Here is a 9,210-nt window from a genome sequence, read left to right as displayed (position 1 = left end):
GAAATCCTTTCTCACAAAGCTGCGGTAGGCTCTAGATGTCCTAAGCGATGTGGGTGTAGTGTTCTGAGCTGGGAAACCCGCTGTGAGGTGGTTCGTTAGGCCAGCAGAAGTGAAACACATTGAACACGCTTTCAAGGAGCCAGGGCCTTTGCACGAAGCAGAGCTGTCCCACTCTGTGGGAACCTCAGGGTGCCGCAGGCGGGCTCCAAGACACTCCCCTCTGTCCTCCTTCCCAGCTTATCTCTGTGCGAGGACAGAGGGATGACCAGAACAGTGACCAGTGTAAAGGGCACAAATGCTAGGGGTAATTAAACAACTAAGAGCTTATGTTTCTGTGCTATCTTGGTGCCTGCCTGTCACGTCCCAACTCCTCACGGAGTGAGACAGTCCGGCCTTGTGTAGAGGCCCTGGCTTCTCTGATGTTTGCTACATCTGTTTTTCTCTTGCTGGCAGTTTCTTATCTAACAGAACAACTCTACAGTATGTTTTCTAATCCCTAACACACTATACTCGCATTGTTTGGACCATTTAACAACTATTCAGTTTTGCAAGAAAGAATTAATCACATAATTCAGTAATAATGTTTTAAAACATACCGCTAACATATACGGTATTTTACTTCTTAGATCACTATTTCTAAGGATAAGTTACAGAATACAAATGCATGATGTTCTACTTCTTCAAACCAGCTGCTCTTGTTAATGTCAAATGCAGAAACAACATTCCATTCCCACAATTCCCCCCTCTTTTTCTTTCAAAGTGTTGATTTCTGCAATTCCTTTTTTTCTTTTTTCTTTTTTTCTTTTTTTAAAGGTACGATTCTAAAAACTTCTTCATTTTCTTCATTCTCCATTTCGTCTAATATCATCATTTTATCCGAGTGCGGTGGTGGTTCCACTGCTGTTTGCTTAGGCAGCGCAGTTTCTCTTAATCGCTGCACCAATCCCCCCACGCAGGGGATAATACAGCAACCGACGGCCGTCAGGACTCCTGCTGCCACAGTCAAAGAAGTAAATAAGGACACAATCATCCCTTTCCATTTGCCAAACCAGGACTCCAAACACCCAGTGAGGGAATTACCTATTCCTGAGTTTTCTGCTAATTCACTGGCAAGAGTAGTAAGCCCCCGTAATGCTCTAGTTATTGTGCTAGCTGGGGCTGTGTTATTTGCGATAAAGGTACAGCATTGGGTGCCCAACATCACACACACACACCCTTTTTCAGCTAATATCATGTCTAGGGCGATCCTATTCTCCCAGGCCATCCTGCTTGTAGCATTCAATTGTTCTGCAATTCCCTTTATTGCCTCCTTTGTATAGTTTATAAATCTCTGCTGATTGTAATAGATGTAGTTTATACAATCTACATTTTTGTTAATTGTCACCCACCAGAATAGAGATTCAAATCCTGCAGCAATTGATTTCTAGCCTTAAATTCATCAGGGACACCTCTGGGCACCCCAATTGAGTCTTTATATATTGTATCATCATCAAATGGGGCCCCTAGGCTCCTTCTGTTCCTTTTGCGAATGTGTGATAGATCCTTCTCAAATGCCAGAGTGAACGGTATAGCCAGTTGAACAAGTGCACAGGTACCTCCCCAATGAGATGGGAGAGTGGACCGTAAGATCTTCCCACCGCAATGCCACCAGAGATCCGCTCTGGGGATTCCCAGCCTTGAATAGTTCCCTGCCAAATCCTTCGTAACATCCAAGGTTCCACTGCACAGTGAGAAATTCCCGATAGGCCTGATAGCCCTCACACTCTGCCTTGAGAGACAAGCTGTATGGTTACCTGTGGCCATGGAGAATGCAGGAGGGATTTTGGCATCTATCTCTGATATCCGGGGAAACAACAGGGAGAGTGATTTTCAGGCTTCATTTTCCCAGGCTGTTTTCTCCTGGTACAGGGCAACCATACATTGCATCCCTTGGGAATCCTTGGTCCACCCCGGAGGAAGGGGTACAACCTGAGCTACATGCCATCCCAATGCACAAGCATTGTCGGAGCTCGGCGGGAGACAAACACACGACCACAGAATTGATCAGAAAGTCTCAACTTTAATCAGAAGGTTGCGTGCATTTATGTTGGCGCTAATGAAGCTCATACACATTGCAAAGCCCGAGCTCCTGATAGGCTCTTCAGCTACTTGTTGCCCCAGCCCTTCTTTGTACTTTTTGTGATTAGACCATGCCATTCATCTTTCTTATTTCTACATTCTCCTACCTTCCTACACATCCTGTTACTTTGCTCAAGGACTCTCTCCTCGTTAGCCTTGTTTACATCCTGTTACATTGCTCAAGGACTCTCGTCTCACTAGCCAAATACTGTCTGTGTGGCCTTTCTCAGCCAGCCAGGTCTCAATCACGCTCTCCACACTTCCCCTGTTTTCTTTTTGGACACCTAGGCTAGCTCCTACTAGCTTATCAATTGCTCGGTGTATTAAGCGCTGTAGACAAGAGAACACACATGGCACCACCAACAGTAACACAATTAACACCCCCAGTATCATAAGCATGAATTGTATGATGTCTCGAAACCAGGGACCAATTCCTAGCCCACGGAGCCAGTCCTCTAACCCCAAACCCTCTTCTTCCTGCAAATGGCTGGTGAGGGTCTGTAGCTTAGCTATTTGTTGGTGTATTGATGACGAGTGTTCCGTGAGGTTCATGCAGCACATTCCATCAAAGTCCTCACATCCGTGCCCATGAGCCAGCAGTAAAAAGTCTATAGTGGCGCGATTTTGCAGCGTGGCATGTCTGACTGAATCTGTATCTACCAACAATTCCTCTCATACCCTTGAAGTGGCATTTGTCTGCTTAGCCAATCAGAGCTGTGAGATGTTCTTTCTTCTTCTGAAGGTGTCCTTGGTTCTCATGCCACTTATCTTGCTCCGCAGCTGCTGCTCCATGCAGTTTTTTCTTACGTTCCCACATTTCCCCCTTTTTTGTTTATTAGCAAACTTCTACCGTACTATAAAATAATAACACTAATTATATTAATAATACAATCAGTATAACTCAATCAAGGCCTCGATTGACAATACTATAAGTGTGAGAAAGGAAACAAGGCAAACATAACATCATGACAAGAAATACTGTTAACCTACTAAAAAGAACAAACACGTGTTTGGTCTGCAGCCCAACTTTCTGCAACCTGGAAATAAATCCCCAAGGGCCCCATTCTGTGCTAATCTCTAACTGCTTTGAAAGAAGTCTTCAACTTTTATATATTCTGATATATTGATTTTGAAAAATCACTAAGATTTGTACAACAGATGCTTTTAGAGTGCTCATGATTGTGCCTTTGGGCTAATAGAAAATTAATAGTTGAGGAACTTTGCATGCCAGATAGAACTAGGGGCATTATTACTTACTGACCCTCGAGAAACAACAACCTGCAGAAAAAGGGTGGTGAATGCGATAGGCAGTGCCAGCAGGGTGTCCCCTGCTTCAAGGTGCACTTTTCCTCTCTCACCCACCACAGATTCTCTCTTTCTTTTGTTCTTCTCAGGGTCCAAAGAGTATTTTCCATTTGTACACTGCATCCGCATGGCCAGTGCGTGATACAGAGGCCAAATGGAACATCTGCTTGCAGAATAAACTATCAAGGTTAACTCTCTTAGCGTGTGCCTTTGTCTCAGGTGCTTCATGATCATATTTTAAATTCCCGAATAGTGGGATGAAAGAGAGTTAATCATTCTATAATATAAGGTCATCCCTTTGCTTGGGATTCCTTTCCAGGTTTTGTCTTAGCACTACTAATACATTAAAATAGCTATCTCCATAGATTTCAGCATTAGTAACATTAAATCCTGTTAATTCACATTCAATCTATTACTAAAAAAAAATTAAAAAAAAATAAAAACCACACAACAACGGTTACTACTCTGCTGTTTGAAATACAACAAGTTACAAAGCAAAACCAAATAATAATAAGAAGCACACAATCCCAATCACTATGAGTTCATGGTCGTTTCAAGCCTGGTTTCAGTCTTTCTCATCGTTTCACATCCTGACACCGTTCTTTTTGTGGGTTCCGTGAGCTGCAGTGGCAGTACGCACAACCATTCCCCCTTCTTCCTTTTGCGCAAGCAAGACAGTAGTGGACAGTTTGTTAAGTAAGCATTTTACAATACGGATAACTATACTAATGGTTATAACGCCTATTCCTAGCAACAGCTCCTGGTATAAGGACAGCTAAATGCTACCCGTGCGCTATGTTTAGAGTGGATATCACGCATGTCCTGGAAAGTGAGAGAAAATATAGTGAATTTACCAATGTAACATGGACCCCCAAAAACATTTCCTGGTATTTCCAAACATAAAACATGTTTTCTTCCATCCCTTAGATGTGTTACCGACCTTTTGAGTTCCAAGAAGATTTAACTCCTGTGAGTCCCAGGGTATTGTGGTATTGAGACTCCTAAGAAGTTTAAAAAAGAACAATCATCTGGAGTATCCAGTACATTGCAACTACCTGTGGAGTAAGCAGAAAAGTCAGAATCATTGAGAAACAACATCCCTATAAAACAAGTTTGGAAGGGATCAGTGGCAGAAGCAAGTATTAAGCAGAAGTTGGTCCAGCCTGTTGATTTAGTCCAGGTGACCCACATATTTTGCCACGAGTTGATTTGGTGCGGTTCAGGTAGTGCTTCTGCACCAAGGGCAAACACTGCGAGCAGGAATCCAAATAGGGCCATCATCTGTGAAAAGGCAAAAATAACCTCTTTCTACAAGTATGGTAGTACTTGGGCCCTTCCAATCTCCAGTCAATGGATCTTTGTAAGATACTTTTGCAGTCTCAGATAGCATTCTCATACCAGTGCCTGAATGATGCACGGTTATAGCATGTATGAGCTATATGAGCCTCCTCGTACAAAAGGGAAGTTAAGGGAGAAAAGAACGCTCATGAGGCGATCTGGCACATCACGTGTATCGCTCATTCGGTTTAGTTGTGTTTTTAGTGTAGCATGTGTGCGCTCTATAATAGCCTGACCTGGAGGAGCATGTGGGATCCCGAACTTATGTTGAACTCCCCACTTTTGCAAAAAGGACGGTACTGACTGCAACTTTTAGGTTGGCCCATTATCCATTTTAATTTGTTTTGGAAGTCCCAAGATAGCAAGACATGCAATCCAATGTTTAATGACGTATCTAGCAGATTCACCCGCTAAGGGAGAAACCCATATAAATCCAGAGTAAGTGTCGATAGCAACATGAACACATCGCAATCAACCAAAACTCTGCAATATGGGTGACATCCGTTTGCCACACTTCCAATGCTTTCAATCCTCGGGGATTAGTCCCCAGCCCAAGGCCACTGTTATGGTAACTGCACTGTGGACATGTCTGAACTATCAACCTTGCATCATTCACACCAATATTAAACTGTCTATGTAAACCACGGGCATTTTGATGAAACATCTCATGAGAGATACGAGCAGCATCGAACAGATTAACAGGAGTTACAACAACCAATTTATCAGCAAACAGCATTACCCTGCCCTAAACCAACAGTGTTTAGGTGACTGCGAATGTGGATGACACAATATGGTTCCTTTCTTCGCCGTAATGTGTGTTTAAGACGTAAAAACAGAGAGATAAGGCACACATTCTTGTTGTCTCTAATGTGGGCATCCTCAATTCTTTGACATATGCCAGCCGCGTAGAGGGAATCAGTTACAACATTTAGAGGTTCATTTGGCCACACACTAAAGGCCCATAAAACTGCTTTTAGTTCCATAGTTTGTAAACTGTCTTGCAGCTCCATTGGCACAAACTGATGCTTCCAGCTATTGTCCCACCACACACAGACAGCTTTGTGGCTCCAGCATCCAGTGTCAGTATATACTGTGCGACCATCCACCGATCATTTCGAATACCGAGGTATTCCAATCCAGTCAGTTTTTTTCCAGAAACAACGCTACTCGCTGATCAGGGCGTTCTAAATGAAAATGACCAGGGTACCCTTCTGAAGCAAACTGTAAGGAGAGGGAGTGACAGTACGCCCACTCTGCCCACAGCAAGGTAAAAGGTAAACTAATATCGTCAGGTTCTTGCCCCGCTATGCAGAGAACTCTCTCTCTGCCCACATGAATCAGTTCAGCTACTATATTGATACGAGTCATCAAGGACGACCGAGGCTGAGCAGGGGGAAACAGCCATTTCAGCAAAAAAAAAAAAAACAAAAACACAGAAGGAGAAGCAGAAGATTGTTTAGTAGGCCTGTTTTGAGGAGAAGTGTGGGTTTTTTTGTTTGTTTGTTTGTTTTTGTTTTCATTGACAAATGACTGTGACAGCATGCTTCTCCTGGACATACAAGACAAGGGAGATGTTGTGATGTAAGGACTGACAGTAGCTAGCTGCTGATTGAATCTGGGCGGTAATCTGAATTAGAGCCTGCTTAGCCTCAGGCGTCAATAGGATAGCATCATTAGCACATCTCCCTCTTGACAACAACAGTTCTAATTGAACATTGGAAATGCCAACCGTTGGCCGTAGCCATTGTAAGCGACCTAAAAGAGTTTGTAAGTCAGTGAGTGTGGAAATGTCAATTTTCAATTCTACAGTCTGAGGGCATATCATAGCATCTGATAATTTCCAACCCAAATTTAACATAGGAAAGGTGCGTTTCACTTTCCCCGGTGCCACTGTAAGGCCAAATTGAGAGAGATGGGAGATTAATTGCATTTCCCAGCTATTATCAAAAGGCTGTTCCTGAACAGCACAGTATGCCATCCATGTAATAATAAATAATCATATGAGGGTTTGCTTTACAAATAGGTTGCAAGGTGTGGCTACGAATATCTGACACATAATTGGAGAATTCTTCATGCCTTGAGGCAGTACAACCCATTGATACCGAGAGGCTGGCTCCACTTTATTGACAGATGGCACAGAGAAAGCAAAACACTTACAGTCTTTCTTGTGGTGTGTCTCCCATATTCCCCCTTTTTTGTTTATTAAGAATGGATTTCAATGTTAGATGAGTATGATGAATGATAGCTTGTCCAGTGGGAGAATGAGGAATGCCTGTAATATATCTAACACCCTATTCTTGGAGGGAAGTTCGAATGCCTTTAGAAATATAAGCAGGTCCGTTATTGGCTCTAAGTTACACGCAGGCTGCAGAGACGCAGCGTGAGGGGACGTAGGCGGGGTAGAGGAAAGCAGCGTCACCCCGAGCAACGGGGGTGGGGCGGAGGGTGGGAGCGGGATGAGCGCCAGGGACGGAGCCGAGGGCAGCAGCGATGGGGGGTGGGGGGGTGAGGGAAGGGAGGGAGTCGCGATTTCTTTTCCCCGCGGTCAGGGGTGGGGTCGGAGCTGCGGACCGAATGCGGAATGCGGACCAGGGCTGCTTTCTGCACCGAGGGGTAGCGACGGGGGTGGGAGGGAGGGCGATGGGGAATAGACGGAAGAAATTCTTCCTTGTTGAATTTGTTTAAGCCCTTCCATTACTTGGTTCCAAACAGATAAAAGTTTAGCAGCCGTGCTGTCATAGTAACAAAAACCTCCCGGAGCTTTGCGCCAACCCTGCCCCAAAACTCTCCATAGAAAGAGAATCCAGTTTTTGGAAATTCAGGAACATTTTTGCTTTACCATTTGAGAAAAGTAACCAATGCTAAGGTAACTACAGGCTGATTCTGAAACGTCAACTAACTGTAACGCTGCAAGATTTACCGGCTGCTCCCTCACCAGTGAACTCCGCACAGATCCCGACCGCTCAGCCCCTGTCCCGCAGAACGGTGCGGGCGCGCGCGAAACGAGCTCTCCGTAGTTCAGTCGGGCGGCGCTGCCGGATGAGTCGGTGGAGCAAAAGGCACTGTCGGTAGGTCAGGACCCGTAGAAGGCACTAGTTGAGAGCCTCCGTCAGGCCCCGTATCTTTTTTTTTGCCACATACAGATTTCCAGATTACATAATCGCTTTGTTAATATTTTAACCTTGCAATCCAGTTTTTCTAATCCCTCACCCTCACCGACGCTCTCTGATTCGGCAGGAGGCTGCTCCTGGCAGTGTCCATCAGGGGTGATGTCAGATATAGTCCTTTTTTCCTGCTGCACTACTGCAGATGACTCAGTAGCAGTGTCATTTGAAAGATCAGGAGCTGCAGCCCCTACCAATGCTTTTATTTGACCCGCCGAGGAACACACAGGGTGTGTGATACCCCGAACAGGCACGTCAAACTCTGAAGCCAAATTAGTTGTTGTACCAGCCAGTGCCTGCATAGCTGCAGCGGCTGCCTGTCGCTTGGCTTGCATAGCTTTCAAAGAGTTAATAACAGACCTCCACAAGGGGTCAAGGGGCCGCAGTAGTTTTTCTTCCTTTCCACCATTAATGACTGATTCCCACATGCAGTCCCCAGTATCACACCATTTGTCGACGCTGAATATCAGCGCCACTTCTGACAAATGTCCCTTCTTCCGAGCCCAGTGCACCAGGGTCTCGGCCATGCCTTTAGGAGATGACTGCTCCCCTCTCTTAGAATATTTAACGGCAGTTTCTCCGCAGCTTCCCACTCCATCGTGGATACAGAGGGCGGGTCGCGACCCCGCTTCCAGCTAACCGCAGCACTTACGTCGGCGCCTAACCCAGCTACCGCAACACGGTGCCAACCTCTGTCGCGACCGTCCTGCCGTTGTCCACTTCCCCGAATCGTCCCACGAAGGGTCCCTGTTCGGGCGCCAAATGTGGGGAAGTCTCTGGACTCTCAGGACGCGCTAGAGACATAACAGCACACCAATGTGGTTAAAGGCTATTAGTCTGCTTTATTGTTAAGCACTACTCTATTTATACATGTTAACAGAGCATTCTGCAAAACACTCCTCAACCGTTCACACAGGTGCTTAGCCAGTCAGAGCTGTGAGATGTTCTTTCTTCTTCTGAAGGTGTCCTTGGTTCTCATGCCACTTATCTTGCTCCGCAGCTGCTGCTCCGTGCAGTTTTTTCTTACGTTCCCACATTTCCCCCTTTTTTGTTTATTAGCAAACTTCTACCGTACTATAAAATAATAACACTAATTATATTAATAATACAATCAGTATAACTCAATCAAGGCCTCGATTGACAATACTATAAGTGTGAGAAAGGAAACAAGGCAAACATAACATCATGACAAGAAATACTGTTAACCTACTAAAAAGAACAAACACGTGTTTGGTCTGCAGCCCAACTTTCTGCAACCTGGAAATAAATCCCCAAGGGCCCCATT

General features: G+C 44.9%; 1 long non-coding RNA gene across 1 annotated transcript; it reads right to left on the bottom strand.

The window, feature by feature from the left end:
* Positions 1 to 2,352: 2,352 nt before the first annotated feature.
* LOC149913914 (uncharacterized) lies at positions 2,353 to 8,319 on the bottom strand. The gene is made up of 2 exons (XR_016460818.1): positions 7,697 to 8,319; positions 2,353 to 4,424 (listed from the first exon to the last, which is right to left on the bottom strand). It is a non-coding gene; the product is annotated as an uncharacterized LOC149913914 (long non-coding RNA).
* Between the last annotated feature and the right edge of the window lie 891 nt (positions 8,320 to 9,210).

Source organism: Phasianus colchicus, chromosome 33, assembly GCF_987193195.1.
Source record: "Phasianus colchicus chromosome 33, bPhaCol1.hap1.1, whole genome shotgun sequence".
In the NCBI taxonomy this organism is placed as follows: Eukaryota; Metazoa; Chordata; class Aves; order Galliformes; family Phasianidae; genus Phasianus; species Phasianus colchicus.
The sequence above is the reverse complement of the archived record's forward strand: the minus strand, read 5'-3'. Positions and strand labels throughout refer to the sequence as shown.